The sequence below is a fragment of the Chlorocebus sabaeus genome, chromosome 5, assembly GCF_047675955.1.
Source record: "Chlorocebus sabaeus isolate Y175 chromosome 5, mChlSab1.0.hap1, whole genome shotgun sequence".
In the NCBI taxonomy this organism is placed as follows: Eukaryota; Metazoa; Chordata; class Mammalia; order Primates; family Cercopithecidae; genus Chlorocebus; species Chlorocebus sabaeus.
In genome coordinates this window covers 29,133,342-29,150,903 of record NC_132908.1, presented here as the reverse complement: position 1 = coordinate 29,150,903, position 17,562 = coordinate 29,133,342, and the positions used below count along the sequence as shown (strand labels likewise).

The window sequence follows — 17,562 nt, the reverse complement described above, 5'->3', positions numbered from 1 at the left end:
TGTTCTGGGATGCATTTGTTTCTCTATTTCTTGGCTATTGTGAATAGTGCTGTGATAAACATGGGAGTGCAGATATTGCTTCAACATATTGATTTTATATCATTTAGATACATATCCAGTAGTGGGATTGCTGGATCATATGGTGGTTTTATTGTTAACTTTTTTAGGAACCTCCATATACGTTCTTCCATATGTAGCCTCCATAATGGCTACTCTAGTTTACTTTCCCACCAACAGCCTGCAAGGGTTCCCTTTTCAACACATCTTCACCAACACTTGTTATCTTTTGCCTTTCCAATAATAGCCATTCCATCAGGTGCGAGGTGATATCTCATTGTGGTTTTGATTTGTATTTCGCTGATGATTAGTGATGTTGAGCATTTTTCTCATAGACATATTGGCAATTCATATGTCGTCTTCTGAGCAAAGTCTATTCGGTTCTTTGCTTCCCACCTTTTGAGATAAGGTTTCACTCTGTCACCCAGGCTGGAATGCCAGTGACATGATTACATCATGGCTCATTGAAGTCTTGACCCCCTGGGCTCAAGTGGCCCTTCCACAGCAGCCTCCCAAGTAGCTGGGACTACAGGCATGAACCACTATGCCTAGCTAATTTTTTGTATTGTTTTATAAAGACAGGATTTCACCATGTTGCCCAGACTGGTCTAGAACTCCTGGGTTCAAGCAATTCTCCTGCCTCTACCTTCCAAAGTGCTGGGATTACAGGCAAGAACCACCATGGCCCCATTTTTTAATTGGATTTGCTATTGAGTTGAGTTCCCTACATATTTGGAATATTAACTGCTCAGAGATGCATGGATTGCAAATATTTTCTCCCAATCTGTAGGTTGTCTCTTCATTCTGTGAATTATTTCCATTGCTGTGCAGAAGCTTTTTAGTTTCATATCATCCCATTTTATTTTTACTTTCATTGCTTCTGCCTTTGAGATCCTATCCAAAAATCCAGTGTCCAGAACAGTGTCATGAAGCTTATTCCCTATGTTTTCTTCTAGTAGTTTCATAGTTTCAGGACATTCATGTAAGCCTTTAATCTATTTTGAGTTGACTTTTGTGTCTGATGTGAGATAAAGGTCTGATTTCTTTCTTCTTTATGTGAATATCCAGTTTCCCCAAGACCATTTTTTTGAAGCAACTGTCCTTTCCCTGTTGTGTGTTTTTGGCACCTTTGTAGAAAATCAGTTGGCTGTAAATACATGGATGCATTTGTTGGCTGTCTATTCTGTTGCATTTGCCTATGTGTCTGTTTTTATGCCAGTACCATGCTTTTTGGGTTACTATAGATTTATGATAAATTTTGAAGTGGTTTAATGTGATACCTCCCTCCAGCTTTCCTCTTTTTGCTCAAGATTTCTTGGATTTTAGGAGTCTCTTTTTTTATTATCTTGTTCCTTAGATCCAGGGACAGACTGGATATTCTGGATCTTTTGTGATTCCATATAAATTTTAGGATTGTTTTTTCTATTTCTGTAAATAATGTATTTTTTTTTTTTTTTTTTTTTTTTGAGGACAGAGTCTCGCTCTGTCGCCCAGGGTAGAGTTCAGTGGTGCCATCTCAGCTCACTGCAACCTGCGCCTCATGGGTCCCAGCAATTCTCCTGCCTCAGCCTCTCAAGTAGCTGGGATTACAGGCACGTGCCACCACGCCCAGCTAATTTATTTTAGTAGAGACAGGGTTTCACCGTGTTAACCAGGATGATCTCCATCTCCTGACCTCATGATCAACCCGCCTCGGTCTCCCAAAGTGCTGGGATTACAGGCAAAAGCCACCACCCTCGGCCATATTTTTTTCTTTTTAAAGACAGAGTCTCACTCTGTTGCACAGGCTGGAGTGTGGTGGCACAATCTCACCTCACTGCAATCTCTGCCTCCTGGGTCGAAGTGATTCTTGTACCTCAGCCTCTGACAAGCTGGGACTACAGATGTGTACCACAACACCCAGATAACTTTTGTATTTTTAGTAGAGATGGGGTTTAACCATAATGGCCAGGCTGGTCTCAAACTCCTGGCCTCAAGTGATCCACCCACCTCAACCTCCCAAAATGCTGGGATTACAGGCATGAGCTACCTGACCTCCTTGGTACTTTTTGTTTTTTGAGACACAGTCTAATTCTGTTGCCCAGGTTGGAGTGCAGTGTCATGATCATGGCTCACTGCAGCCTCAATCTCCCTGGCTCAAGTGATCTTCCTGTAAGTGCCTCTCAAGTAGCTGGGACCACAGTTGTGAACCACCACACCCAATTATTTTTTTGATTTTTTCATAGACATAACGTCTTACTATATTGCCCCAGCTGGTCTTGAACTCTTGGGATCAAGAGATCATTCCTCCACAGCCTCCCAAAGTGCTGGGATTACAGGCCTGAGCCACTGCACCCAGCCATCACTGGTATTTTGATAGGGATTACACTGAACCTGTAGATTGCTTTGGTTGTATGACACATTTTATTTTCTTAGAAACGGTTTGATCCTTTCAGGTCTTGTTTTCATGATTTGTTGAGTTCTGTATCCAATGACCTGTGAATTATGAGCATTTCTAATTTAGCTGGCGAGATCAGCCACTGTTACCCACCCTGTATGAGTGAGTGCTCAGCACCGTTTCCTACAATCCTTTCGGATGGCTCTTGCCCCAGCCTCAAGTAGTGTCTTCATACACATGCAGTGACTGGTACTCTGCTGAAGACGCTGGGAGGACCCTCTGCCAGTCTCTAGGGTTCTCTGTCAGCAACTCTCTCGTCTCTGATTCTCTGTCTTATGAACTCTAGCTGTGCTGGTCTCTGTGGACTCTCAGCTCTGTCTCCTCAACTTGGGGCGTCTGCCAGACTCTGCCTGGGTTCCCCTCCCTGAGCCGTGGGCTGGAAAATAGGTTAAGGCATGGAACCTGGAAATTCCTAGGACTTCTTATAGTAGGTAGTCAGGCAGACATGAGCAATAGGTAGTCAGGCAGACACGAGAGAGGCTCCCCACCCCTAGGAATGTCAGGTGACCATCAAATGATGGTCAGGCCATTGTTACATTGTAACAGTTGGGCCAGGTGTGGTGGCTAACTCCTGTAATCCCAGCACTCTGGGAGGCCGAGACAGGCAGATCACCTCAGGTCAGGAGTTCGAGACCAGCCTGGCCAACATGGTGAAACCCCATCCCAAAATATTACAACCCAATATTTTGTAAATATACAAAAATTAGCTGGGTCTGGTTGGGCACACCTATAATCTCAGCTACTCAGGAGGCTGAGGCAGGAGAATCTCTTCAACCTGGGAGACAGAGGTTGCAGTGAGCTGAAATCGTGCCACTGCCCTCCAGCCTGAGTGACAGAGCAAGACTCTGTCTCAAAACAAAAACAAATAAAATAAAATAAAAATACAGTAACAATTAATGGGTCTCAGTGGGCCCACAGGAAAGGCAGTCTCTTGATAGATAGAAACACGTGAAGGCAGTGATCAGCAGCTTCCCGATAAGATCTCAGGAGTTGGGCAAATGGGCAGAGTATGCATGCAGAGTAATGGAAAATGGCAGAATCAGGAGAGAAGAGACACAATCCCCCAGAAGCATGCCAATGTATTTAGCCCAAGTGAAAGGGTGAATGGTGCATTTGATCTCTCAAGTTGCCCAGCTGGCTTTCTTCCCAGTGTGCTTTATTTCCTTTCACTCCTAATCTCAAACTTGTCTCAGTTTCTTTCTCTGCCTTATGCCTGTCAGTCAAATTCTTTATTCTGAGGAGGCAAGAACTGAGGTTGCTGCACACCTGGACGGAGTTGCCACTGCTAACAGGCTCACCTCATTTGTATCCACTGCCCTTCATTTTCTGATGTTCACTGTTTTGAAAACTATCATTGCATGTATTTTGTCTGGCTCTATTGTTTCAAGCAGGAGGTAAGTCTTGTCCTTGTCGCTGCACCTTGGCTGCAAGCAGAAGTGCTTTCTCCTAACTTATACACATGTACTTTACTCTTCTTTTTCTCATTTCTTGAGATAGAAGCTTATTTGGCTCAGTAATTATTCAAACTTTTGCCTTAACTTTTTTTGGGGAGGAGATAAACCAATTTTATTTTCTATTATGTTATACAAAAATCTGGAAATAATGGATTTTTACAGAAAAACAAATGATAACAAATAACAGTGCAAAAGAAATTATTTAAATTTGCTATTTTTTCCCTATGATATTAGGATAATCATTTCAAAGTACATGTATCTGGCTTCAGAGTAGGATTGGTTCACTGGCTAACACCTGCCATAATACTACAGCTTTCAGTGTTTGTCTACTTTCCTGGTTCTCGACAAAACTTTTGAGGTCTTCAAGAAAAGTAATGTACTCCTGTTGCTCCAGGGCTGTGCTGAGCTCCACCAACTCATCTGAAAAGTGTTGTCCACCCCCTGGTCCACAAGGAAATCCACTAGATGGTCGTATAAGGCTCAGTCCAGGGAATCTGTGTTGAGGGTATTATTAACATCCTTCCATTCAGACTCGCCAGTGGACTGAAAGCTAACTTCTGTGATAGAGAAAATGTCACTCTCAGCCTTCTCTTCTTGTCCAACCTCAGCCTCTGGATAGTGACAGTCCAGCACAAGGGCCTTCTTGCCATCATTCTCTATAACTTCAACCACAAAATTGGGAGTGGATGTCAATTGAGGCTCCTGTTCTTCAACCTTCTGCCCTTGCGAGAGTTTCTTTTCACCGTCAAATGTTGGTGGAATGCTGTGTTAATGTTGAAAGTGACAGTAATCCTTTCCCCGGCAACTTTCCACACTAATTTAGCTTCTGTCCCATTCAATTCCAGCTCCCAACCTCCAAACATCTTAGGGAGGGTCTTATGCTTCTGGATTTTCCTTTTCTTTTTAATTTCATCACTTAGGAAATCAACAAAAGCTTTGTCTCCTTTTGTGCGCAGACATGCTGCAGCCACGCTACCGCCACAGCCTCCAGACCGCAGGAGATGGGACCGCCCTGCACACCCTGCGCACACTCTGAGCAGCCAGAAGTGCCAGGCCCGTGGCCCACGCGCCGCTGCGGGAACTGCGGGAAAGGCGAGTTGGGCGCGGCAGCGCGGAGGCCCGCAGTGGCTGAGCGCAGCACGCCTGCCACGCAGCGCAACAGAGGCGTCGTCGCGGAGGGGGCTGCAAACGCGTGCGGAGGCAAACGGCGACCCAGGGCTAAGCCGCTTTGATAAGTTTCTAATCCCAGGTACTAAGGGACAGGAACACGGATTGTAAAAACTCCACATACATACATTTATTACTTTTAACACTGTTGGATTTGTATAATTCTTTAAATCCAAAAAAAAAGATAATCCATCATGTGAAATCCTTATGGTTTGTTGTTGTTGTTGTTTGTTTGCGTGTGTGCCAACATAAACCTCATCATTTAAAAAGTTTCCTTAACTGGGCTGGGCGCAGTGGCTCACGCCTGTAATCCCAGCACTTTGGGAAGCTGAGGCGGGTGGATCATAGGGCAGGAGATCGAGATAATCCTGGCAAACACGGTGAAACCCCGTCTCTAGTAAAACTACAAAAAATTAGCCGAGCATGGTGGCGGGCGCCTGTAGTCTCAGCAACTCAGGAGGCCGAGGCAGGAGAATGGCGTGAACCCGGGAGGCGGAGCTTGCAGTGAGCCGAGATTGGGCCACTGCACTCCAGCCTGGGCGACAGAGCGAGACTCCATCTCGGGGGAAAAAAAAAAAAAAAAAAAAGTTTCCTTAACTGTACAAAAATGAATGCCAGCATGCATATTTAAATGTTTTAAAACATTTTGTTGTTGCACCTTTTAAAAATTGCTCATTATTTCAGTGTAATAAGGTGATGGGGAGAGAGATACAGAAATTATAAAGAGAGGAAAGCAGATGAAAACAAGAAGGGGAATAGAAAAGCAGGGAAAATGAGTAGCACATGGGTGACCTTTACAGAAATGGCGTGTAAGCCCTCACTATTTCTGGATCTTCAGTTAAAGTTTCCATAGAATGCAATGCATGGCTGGTCATGGTCCACATGCATTCATTCACCAGCCACCCCACTGATCTGATCACTGCCTGTGTTAGTTACTCTATAAAATGGTAAAAACAATATGTAACAACACCATAGAAGAAAACTTAAGTGTAAATACAGCTTTTTGGTATTGTTAAAAATGAACAATATTTGAAACCAGGGTTTCAAGGGGACCATCCAGTTTTTCTCCTATTGCCATAGAAAATCTACATCCTAACTTCTCAACAGCTCTGAAATCTTGCTTCTTTTTACCCTAGAACCTGACAACATTTTGGTCTTGGTTTTCTATAGCACTAATCTGGCTGAGGTTATTTTCTGCTTCTCTCTTTCCCAGGCAGTAGGCTTCTCTGTGCCCAGCTGGTAATGGGGCAGAGGTAGAGAGGATTGTTCTCTTTCCAAAAGGAAATTGTTCCGAAGCCAGCAAATTTTGTGTTATTTTGGTAACACTACTGCCTTTCCTGCCCCTCTCTCCAGCTTTAACCTCATTTTTCCCCTTCCTTTCCCTTCCCTTCCTTTCCCTTCCCTTCCCTTCCCTCCCCTCCCCTCCCCTCCCTTCCCTTCCCTCTCCTCCCCTTCCCTCTCCTCCCCTCCCTTCCTTCCCCTCCTCTCCCCTCCCTTCCTTCCCCTCCCCTCCCCTCCGCTCCCCTTCCCTTCCCCTCCCTTCCCTTCCCTTGACTTTCACTCTTCTTTTTTGGTAACAGGGTCTCACTCTGTGGTCCAGATTGGAGTGCAGTGGCGTGAGCATGGTTCACTGCAGCTTCAGTCTCCCAGGATCAGGTGACCTGAGTAGCTGGGACTACAGGCATCACCACCATGCCTGGCTAATTTTTGTATTTTTTGTAGAGACAGGGTCTAACCATGTTGCCCAGGCTGGTCTGGAACTCTTGGGCTTAAGCCATCCTCCCACCTTGGTCTCCCAAAGTGCTGAGATTACAAGCATAAGTCACCAAAATACTTTAATAATTATTAAAAACTATGCACTGCTCTAATCTCATAAAAGCAATAATGTATATGGGACTTCAGAAATTACAAAGGGCTTTCAGGTAGATTCTCATTTGTCCTCTGTGATAACGCTCTGGGATGTGGTATTCATCACTCTCATGTCACAGATGATAGAGCAGCTGCTCAGGAGGCTGGACATATTGCCCAAGTTCTTGTAGAAAGTAGGGGTACCTTTAGCTAGATCTTCTCTCCAGAGCCACACCCTTTCTTCTAACATATGCCTAAAAGCAATTTTATCTGTTTACAGAAAAGAAAACTACATTTCACTTTTCAGTTCTAATGAATATGATTATATTCGTATTCATAAGCTTTAAAAAAAAGAAAAGGAAATGTGAGCCAGGCCTGGTGGCTCATGTCTGGAACCCCAGGACTTTGGGTGGGGCAGGTGGATCGCTTGAGCCCAGGAGATCAGCCTGGGCAACACAGTGAGAGTTCATCTCTACCAAAAAAAAATTTCGCTAGGCATGATGGCATGCATCTGTGGTCCCAGCTACTTGGGAGGCTGAGCCAGGAGGATTGCTTGAGCCCAGTAGGTTCTAGGCTGCCATAAGCTAAGATGGTGCCACCACACTCCATTCTGGGTGACTAAGACTCTGTCTCAAAACATAAAAATAAATGAAAAGTGAAGAAAGGAAATGTATTGCTATCATTCAAGGCAGCAAGTTATGTGGGTAGGGTAAACTCTAGAAATCAGTTAGTTATTCTAGATCAGCAGTCCCCAAACTTTTTGGCACCAGGGACCAGTTTTATGAAAGATAATTTTTCCATGGACAGGGACTGAGGAGGATGGTTTCAGGATGATTCAAGCACATTACATTTATTGTGTGCTTTATTTTCATGATTATTAATACATTGTAATGAGTAATGAAATAATTATACAACTCAACATAAAGTAAAATCAGTGACAGCCCTGAACTTGTTTTCCTGCAACTAGACCGTCCTATCTAGGGGTGATGGGAGACAGTGGCAGATCATCAGGCATTAGATTCTCATAAGAAGAACCTGCACAGTTCACAATAGAGTTGGTGCTCCTATGAGAATCTAATGCCACCACCGATCTGACAGGAGGCAGAGCCCAGGTGGTAATGCTGGCTTACCCAATGCTAACCTCCTGCTATGTTGCCTGCTTCCTAACAGGCAACAAGTACCGGTCTGCAGACCAGGGGTGGGGACCCCTGCTCTGGATTGTCTCATTCCTTTGCTTTACCTCTTTGTACCCTGCCATGGTGGGATTAATGACATTTTAGTTTGTGAAGGGTTTTCTATCACAGGGTGGGCAAGGCAGCAGATATTGCAAATTTGCTGGGATTGCTACTTTATTGGTGGTTCTGGCATGAGGTTTGAAAGCAACCAGTTTAACAAAGCTAACTGACTTCCTCTATGATTTTTTTCAAATTTCAGCTATTTGCGGTAGTTGTCTTTTCTTTTCTTGTTTTATTTTTTTTGAGATGGAGTTTTGTTCTTTTGCCCAGGCTAGAGTGGCACGATCTCAGCTCACTGCAACCTCCACCCCTCGAGTTCAAGCAATTCTCCTGCCTCGGTCTCCCAAGTAGCTGGGGTTATAGGCGCCCACCACCACACCCGGCTAATTTTTGTATTTTTAGTAGAGACAGGGTGTTGGCCAGGCTGGTCTCAAACTCCTGACCTTGTAATCCACCCGCCTTGGCCTCCCAAAGTGTTACAATTACAGGCATGAGCCACCATTCCTGGCCAGTCTTCATCCAGAATCAAAAAACTGAAGGTTGTTATTCTGTTGCTGGAGAAGAGAAGGGACATCACCTGCATTGACCGGTACAGTGTACTTCTTCCATTACTGTTTCTATCTTCCACAACCGCCAAAGCCAAGGGCTGCCATCCCGTTTTTACAGGACATAGAAACACCAAAAGCCTACGATTGTGCTGTTGTGGAAATAGCCAGCTTTTAGGTGAATCACTTTATTGACAAGAAAAGAAACTAAAAAAGATTATTTTGTACATTTGAAGAATGAAGAGTTTGTAATAATCATATTCCAAAGCTATATCTCTTCTAATGTTAAAACTCAGCAGAAAGCTGCAACAGAAACTTGGAGATAATAGGCTAGGGAACTGCTCAGTAGCATCAGATCCCAGCAAGTAGGCTACCTTGATGGGATTTACTTTATTAAATAGATAATAAGGAAATGTATTCAGTGCATGTGTTACTTGGCATTGACTACATCTGAAGCCCTAATTGCAGCAAAGGGATCTGAGCACGCGAGAAGAGTGCACTGAATCCACAGCTACTGTGTTCTCCAGAGAGCTTTTTTCTTTTTTTCTTTTGAGACTCTCTTGCTCTGTTACCCAGGCACGATCATAGCTCACTGCAGCCTTGACCTGCTGGGCTCAAGCGGTTTTCCCACCTCAGTCTCCCGAGTACCTAGGACTACAGGCATGTGCCACCAAACCTGGCTAATTTTTTATTTTTATAGAGACAAGACCTCCCTCTGTTACCCAGGCTAGCCTCGAACTCCCGGGCTCACGAAATCTTCCTACCTCAGTCTCCCAAAGTGCTGGGATTACAGGGATGAGCCACCACGCCCAGCTAATGTTTGCATTTTTTGTAGAGATGGGGGTCTTGCTATGTTGCCCAGGCTGTTCTCAAACTCCTGGTCTCAAGTGATCCTCCTGCCTCAGCCTCCCAAAGTGCTGGGATTACAAGTATGAGCCACTGCACCATGCTCCAGAGAGCTTTTTGAGGAAAGAAGAGACATCTTTAATTTCTCATTGGAATGCTGTGATGTTTCTCATTTTTTCACTCTTCTAACGTTCCTTCTGCTCTCTGCCCTCACGTTTCCTCCAACAGTCTATTGTTGTAGGATTTGTGCAAAGTATGTCTGGTTGTTTTTTTTTAAGTTAGAATTTTATGAGTATTCTCAAGAAATTAGGAGTTATATGTGTATTTTGGAAGCACAATTTGAAAAACTACAGCTGTCACTTAATAATTTCACTGCAAGTATAGCTTCAAAAAATAATACTTGCACTCTTAAAGCACTTAGATGAACACATTAGAGATAAGAGAACAATTCACATCCCAGAGCTCTGTAATGTCCTAAAAATGGTGCTTTATGTGTGATAGACATCATTCTCAAATGTCACAGAATCCTTCCTTGGTCTGACGATTGCATTTCCCAGGTGTCTTTTTCTTTTCTTTTTCTTTTTTCTTTCTTTCTTTTTTTTTTCTGAGATGGAGTTTCGCTCTTGCTTCTCAGGCTGGAGTGCAATGGTGCAATCTTGGCTCACTGGACCTCTGCCTCCTGGGTTCAAGCAATTCTCTTGCCTCAGCCTACCGAGTAGCTGGGATTATAGGCATGCACCACCACACCCGGCTAATTTTTGTATTTTTAGTAGAGACAGGGTTTCACCATATTGGCTGGGCTGGTCTTGAACTCCTGACCTCAGGTGATCCCCCCGCCTCGGACTTCCAAAGTGCTGGGATTGCAGGCATGAGCCACTGCACCCTGTGGCCCGGTGTCTTTTTTCATAACATCTTACCCTCAGGAAAAGGGGCTCACTTGGGTTCTGGTCAGAACCCTCCTCCTAGCCTCCGTTCTGGCTTTGACCTCATTCTCTACAGCTATAAAAGTAATGAGTTGAATAATACTCTGAACAGAGAGTTCCTGCAGCTGTGAGTTTTCATGGTTGCAAGAGCACAAATGAAATAAGAGCATCACCTAAATGTTATAGGAACGTGACACTCGACTGTTGTCTAGCCTGTGTGTGTGCATGCATGTTTTAGCATTCTGGGAAGCTGAGAATTACAGTGAATGTACTTCCAGGCAATGACAAACAATAAAACTGGGTGCAATACAGCTGACCATCTCTACGGCAACCTCTGTTGACCTGTGTATGCATGTTTTACTAATTTGGTACACCCCACTTTAAAATATAAATGATCATATGTTGATAATCATGCATTTGTGGCCATCAGTTATTTATGACCATGACAACTCTGCTATTGTTTTTGCTCTGGAATCTTAAAATAAGCTGTGGAGGAGTTTGGGGGAGAAGACACCCGGAGAGGGATGCCTCATTTTAATCTTTTCTGGAACAAACAGGTGATAACTTCTGAAAAAGATGACTTCAGTATCTACTTCCTCCCACCACCCCCCGTGAGCTCTTCATGGTGATGTAGAAATACCTGAGTTAGCCCTGTCCTTTAAGAACTGACATTAGGCTGGCACTTCTGTTCTGTCACCCAGGTGGGAGCACAGGGGCACAATCACAGCTCACTGCAGCCTCCATCTCCCAGGCTTAAAGGATCCTCCCACCTCAGCCTCCTGAGTTCCATCTCCCAGGCTTAAAGGATCCTCCCACCTCTGCCTCCTGAGTAGCTGGGACTACAAGCATGCACCACCTTCCCTGGGCAATTTTAGAACATTTTGTAGAGACAGAGTCTCACTACTTTGCCCAGGCTGGTCTTGAACTCTTGGGCTCAATTTTCCCACTTTCACCTCCCAAAATGCTAGGATTGCAGGCATGAGCCACTGCACGCAACCACCTTTTGTATTTAAATGAGTCTGGGGGAATCTTTTTGGTGAGAGGCTCCGTTGTCTTATACTTATTTGGGGCAACTCTTTGAGGGCCTCGATTGCTAATGTCTCATCATGGTAATTTAAGAACTGCTATGAAGCATCTTCAACAGCAGTTTAATCATCATTAAACCAGATGACCATGCAAACTCTGACATGGCAAATCTGAGGCGTCCTGAGGTCACAACTAGGACAGTGATTTAGTCTATGGCTGGGTGCCATGACTCATGACTGTAATCCTGACGATTTGGGAGACCAAGGTGGGTGGATCGCTTGAGGCTGGGAGTTCAAGAACAGCCTTGCTATATTAGCAAGACTCCATCTCTACAAATAATGGTTTTAAAAATTAGCCAGGTGTGGTGACACTTGCCTGTGGTCCCAGCTACTCAGGAGACTGAGGTGGGAGAATTAGTGCTTGAGCCCAGGAGGTTAAGACTGCAGGAGACAAAGTTGCGCCACTGCACTCCAGCCTGGGTGACAGAGCAGGACTCTGTCTCTTAAAAAAACAGATTCAGCCACAACATCTGCAAGGCACTAGCATTTGAGAAGTCACTTCTCTCCATGGTCTTGTATTGGTTTTCATCCTGGTATTAGAAATGCATCAGTGCGGCCGGGCGCGGTGGCTCACGCCTGTAATCCCAGCACTTTGGGAGGCCGACGCGGGTGGATCACGAGGTCAGGAGATCGACCATCCTGGCTAACACGGTGAAACCCCGTCTCTACTAAAAATACAAAAAATTACCCGGGCGAGTTGGCGGGCGCCTGTAGTCCCAGCTACTCGGAGGCTGAGGCAGGAGAATGGCGTGAACCCGGGAGGCGGAGCTTGCAGTGAGCCGAGATCGCGCCACTGCATTCCAGCCTGGGTGACAAAGCGAGACTCCGTCTCAAAAAAAAAAAAAAAAAAAAAAAAAAGAAGTGGTCCCTTGGGAAGTAGCAAGCGTCACTGGCAACTGCCCCCCATGTGCTGTGAAAATGCACATTTTAAGAAAGAGCCAGACAGGGCCCGAGTCACTCCGTGGCCCATGGGCTGTGATAAAGGTGTCATGGTGGCCACAGGAAGCATGATTGTTTTCTCCTTGTTCATTGCAGACGACTGGAGGTTGAAGGCGTGACTTACGCTGTTATCCCAGAAGCTGGCGCTTTCTCAGGGGTTCTTTTCTTGTGAGACTTGAACAACCACGCAGAAAATGCGAATTGGTTACTCTCCAAAACTATTGTGAAAAAACAATGCTTTGGACTTGAATGCTCTATCACAGTTTTCATGTCATCAAGAAACCCTAGGCCAAGCTTGTGCAACCCTTGACCAGCAGGCCACATGTGACCCAGGACAGCTTTAAGTGCAGCCCAATACAAATGTATAAACTTTCTTAAAACATTATTAGATTGTTTGCATTTTTTAAGCTCATCGGCTTTCATTAGTGTTAGTGTATTTCATGTGTGGCCCAAGACAATTCTTCCAGTGTGGCCCAGGGAAGCCAAACCATCCCTGCCTAGGTTTTTCCATTTTAGCCCTTCCACATTTCCCAGAGCAGGACAGTCTGTCACACCAGTCTCAATGGCCAGCAGGACTTTTCCTCACAGACTGAGAGCTGTGGTCGCTAAAGTGTTCAAAAGTGATGCTAACATATTCAAGACTCTTTCTTAGGGCTTGAGGGTTCCAGCAAACATCTCTGCCATCTGTCTGTCTGCTTTCCTGCTGTTTCTGTTACTCCTGAAATTCTGACATCATATCCCATGGTCAAAGCAACTGACTTCTGTCACTACTAGAAGTTTCTTTTTTTTTTTTTTTTTCTTTTCTCTCTTTTCTTTTTTCTTCTCTCTTTTTTTTCCTTTTTTTTCTGGTAAGGCAAGGTTTCATCATGTTGCCCAGGTTTGTCTCAAACTCCTGAACTCCCGAAATCCACCCACCTTGGCCTCCCAAAGTTCTAGGGTTAGCAGTGTGGGCCACTGAGCTTGGGCCACTACTAGAACTTTCTTCCTGCTTTTCCCACTCTGTGTTTCGTGCTGCTATCGATGAAACTCAGCTTCTTATTTCTAGGCACTCTCAGAGTGAGAATCCATAGGAGGCTTTTATTTTCAGAGCATATAACCCCATTTTTCCTCTGGTTCTGACATATTTTTCTGTGCCATTGTTACTGTGGTTATACCCAGAGAAGTAGCATTACGTTTGCATTTGTAAAAATTCATACTTTTCCCCACAGAGAGATTTCACCATGGTTGGCTATTTTAACTGACAACGTGTAGTACGTACCATGCATTTGTTTTCTGAGTCCTTGAAAATAATTTTCTGCTATATTGTTCTTCCCAGCTACAGTTTTTGGAAGTATAACAGAATAACTTGCTACTCTTTTGAAGGTCATAATAATAAAACAAAACACACCCTTTTCTATCATCACCCAAAAAGCTTTAATGCATGCAACAAAGATTGTGACATGGTCAGGGAATAGTTTGTAATACGGAAAGGATGTCTTTGTTTTTTGGCAAAAAGCTGGAACATGAACACTTACAGCACAACAGGATTGTGACCTTCCTTCCCTCCCTCCCTCCCTCCCTTCCTCCCTTCCTTCCCTCCTTCCCTCCTTCCTCTCTCTTTCTCTTTCTCTCTTCTCCCCTCCGCCCCCAGGCTGGAGTGCAGTGGCACGGTCTCAGCTCACTGCAACCTCCGCTCCCGGGTTCAAACAGTTCTCCTGCCTCAGCCTTCAGAGTAGCTGAGACTGAAGGTGTGTGTCACCACAACCAGCTAATTTTTGTATTTTTAACATAGACAGGGTTTCACCATGTTGGCCAGGCAGGTCTCAAACCCCTGACCTCGGGTGATCCACCCATCTAGGTCTCCCAAAGTGCTGGGATTATAGGCGTGAGCCATTGCGCCCTGCCTTGACAGGCTTTCTTAATATGAAACAGTTTAAATTACTTTCAACTTTAGTGTTAAATGGATTTTTTTGGCTTTCAAATTCTTTGAAAAGTTAATAATCCAAGTGTGGCGTGAGTGGTATTATTTTAGCAGTTAGATGAATGAGCTACCAGATCCCAGTATTTCCCACTTTACCAAATAAAAGGGCATCCTGTGGAATTCTGCTAAACCAAGACAGGCCTTTCTATTGAGCAATAGTGACAAAGATGTCTAAATATGTGAAATAGTGGCATTTAAAAAATTTAATAATGTTATACTAGAAAGATGGTCCCTCTACATTGCCCAGCCTGGTCTTGAACTCCTGGCCTCAAGTGATCCTTCAGCCTTGGCCTCTCAAAACACTGGGATTATAATTGTAAGCCACCATGACTGATGGTGGCATTTTCGTCTTCTTCAAGGAAAACATTAAAAGATGAGTTGGATAACTTTGTGAAAATGTTTGTTTCTTAACGACTATTTTGAAAGTATTTTAGAGAGAGATTGAATGATTTTCTGTGAAATGCCAAGACCGGCTACTCTGAGAGATGTTGAGAGAGAGGCCACTAAGGAAAGTCAGGAAAACAGACGGAAACCTGCGGGATTACAACCCTCATCTTCCGGGCGTTAATCAAATCTGCAGTGAATATGATTTACATTATTAGCGTGAGAGTGCAGTTGCAACATTTTTATAATGTTTAGGCTGGACTTCTGAACAGTTAGATTTCATTAAGTAGTACAGTATATTAAAATGATTTGGCCAGGCATAGTGGCTCACACCTATAATTTCAGCACTTTTCGAGGCCGAGGCTGGTGGATTGCTTGAGCCTAGGAGTTTGAGACCAGCCTGGGCAACATGGTGAAACCCCATCTCTACTAAAAATATAAAAATTAGTCAGGTGTGGTGGTCCTTGCCTGTAGTTCCAGCTACTCAGGAGGCTGAGCTGGGAGAATCACTTGAGCCAGGGAGGTTGAGTCTACAGTGAGCCGAGATTGTGCCCCTTCACTGCAGCCATTGAAAAGAGCTAGACCTCATTTTAATATTTCCTTATAAATTGCATTTTTAGGATCAATTCTACATATTACAATTGCTCCAAACATTTTCTTGGGGAAAATGGTGTGAGGTGTGTTATATGGCTTCTGTACTTCCATGTATAGACCTATATTGCTAAGTGTATATTTTCTGAAAGTCTGTGGTTCCTAGAAATCTTGTGTTAGGAAAGCATTTGTGCTCCATTTCTTCTTTATTTTTGCTTACGGAATTAGGATTTTCTTGCCACAAGTAACAGAATATTTGACCTGCAGTGTCCAAGATAATAGAAGTTTGTATTTTTCAACATCAAGGAGTCCAGTATTGTTTTAACGACTCAACAATGTCGAGCTTCTGGGCCAATTTTGTAAGGATTTTCTTAGCTTATACCTGGTGCCTGAGAGCTTTGATACTGGATTCCCAATGACAATGTCCAATGCAGCAACAGTGGAGTGAAGATTAATCCAGAAGAAGAGTTTATCCCAAAAATGCCCTGGCAGACACTTTCCTGTGTGTCTCATTGGCCGTGATTGGGTCACATGCCCATGCCCTAACAGTTACTGGTTGGCTTACAAAGTGAGTCTCTGTTGCTTAAAACTTTTGTAATAGAAAGACAGCTGCACCAGTAAGGAAGAAAGGAGAGGAAAGGGCTTCATAAGAAACCCACTCTCCCATCTCGTGCTCTCATTAGACCACGTTATTTGGGGGATTAGGAGAGTGATTATGCACTATTGCATAATCAATGGTTCAAATGCAGATTTCTCTTCATCAAAGGGCATCTTTTTACTCTCACAGAGATAAGAAATGCTGCATATAAGTGATGTACTGAAAGAAAAATGAGAAAAAGCATGTGTCATTTATAAAATGCACACCAGCATGCTAGAAAGCATTTCTAGAAAGTAGTGGTATAACTTTGTGCCTATGCTTCTGAGAGAGTATGTTCCGTGTTGAGTAAACTCACGTTTGCTTTTCTCCTTTCCTTCCTGTTTACCTGGGTGCCCCATACCGTTCTGTCTAGCAGTGGCCTCTGAATACCTCTGGTAGGACACATTCTCACTTGAGTTGTAGACACAGCCCTTCCTAAAGAGGCTTTCCCCCACTGAGTCCACTGCACACACCCATTACCTTCTGGTAGCATCTGTGGGTGGCAGGGGCACTGGACATTAGTTGAAGCATGTCTCATGTCATTTCCCCCAGAGAGATATCCATTTGTGTAGAATAAAACTATTTCACCAATCCTTTCAGAGAAAGGGGTTCTGGGCTGGGAGAGACAGGAAGTCTCTGGGAGCTCCAGTCCTTCTCCTCATTCGTGGCATCACAGGGAATAAGATTATGCCTGTTATGTTTCCTCCAGAGATGAAGTCTGGTGTGTCTTCGTCAACTAGTCTCTGGATCAGTCTTCAAAATGTTGGAAAACTTCTTTCTTGCTATTAGACTCTACCTTTCTTGCCTCCTATAGCCATAGCTAGTTTCCCAATGAGCAAGTATGTGCTGAATTATAAATCATTTAGAATAGATAAATATAGAGTAGTGGAAATTTTTTTAAAAAACGCAAGCTCCACTTAATCACCTTGCAGGCTCAGGTGGCTTGTGCCCCTGCCTGAGGCACCTGGTGGGACAGCACTCACCACTGGGGCTTCTCTCCTGGTGTTTCATCTTGCAAGGTTGAATTTTCCAACAGGTGTGCTGTGCATTCCTCTTGAGCCAGCTGTTTTTATGCCAAACTTATTTATGGTACTGCCATTTGTCATTATAATTATGTAGTATAATGAAATATTCTAAAAACAAATGAAATATTTTAAAGGAGTTAATGTGACTATAGAACAATAGCAAAAAATGAAAATCACTGCCAAATTAGCGGTAAGCAAGATGACTGTAAATAGTGTGGGGTATTTTTTTTATTTTTTTATTTTTTGAGTAGAAAGATCATGCACAAAGATAGCTTTCATGGGTCTTAAGTTCTTGCCTCATTCTATAGTAACCAAAACCTCGAAGTTTTAGATGATCATTAAGAGTTGTTTTTTGCCCAAAAAAAAAAAAAAAAAAAAAAAAAGTCTCTGTTGCCTGTAGAACCAGACTCAAAAGCAAGAGTTTTAGCT

At 43.8% G+C, this 17,562-nt stretch overlaps 1 pseudogene; it reads right to left on the bottom strand.

Moving 5' to 3' along the window:
- Positions 1-4,145: 4,145 nt before the first annotated feature.
- On the bottom strand, positions 4,146-16,639 carry LOC103231587 (complement component 1 Q subcomponent-binding protein, mitochondrial pseudogene; annotated as a pseudogene).
- Between the last annotated feature and the right edge of the window lie 923 nt (positions 16,640-17,562).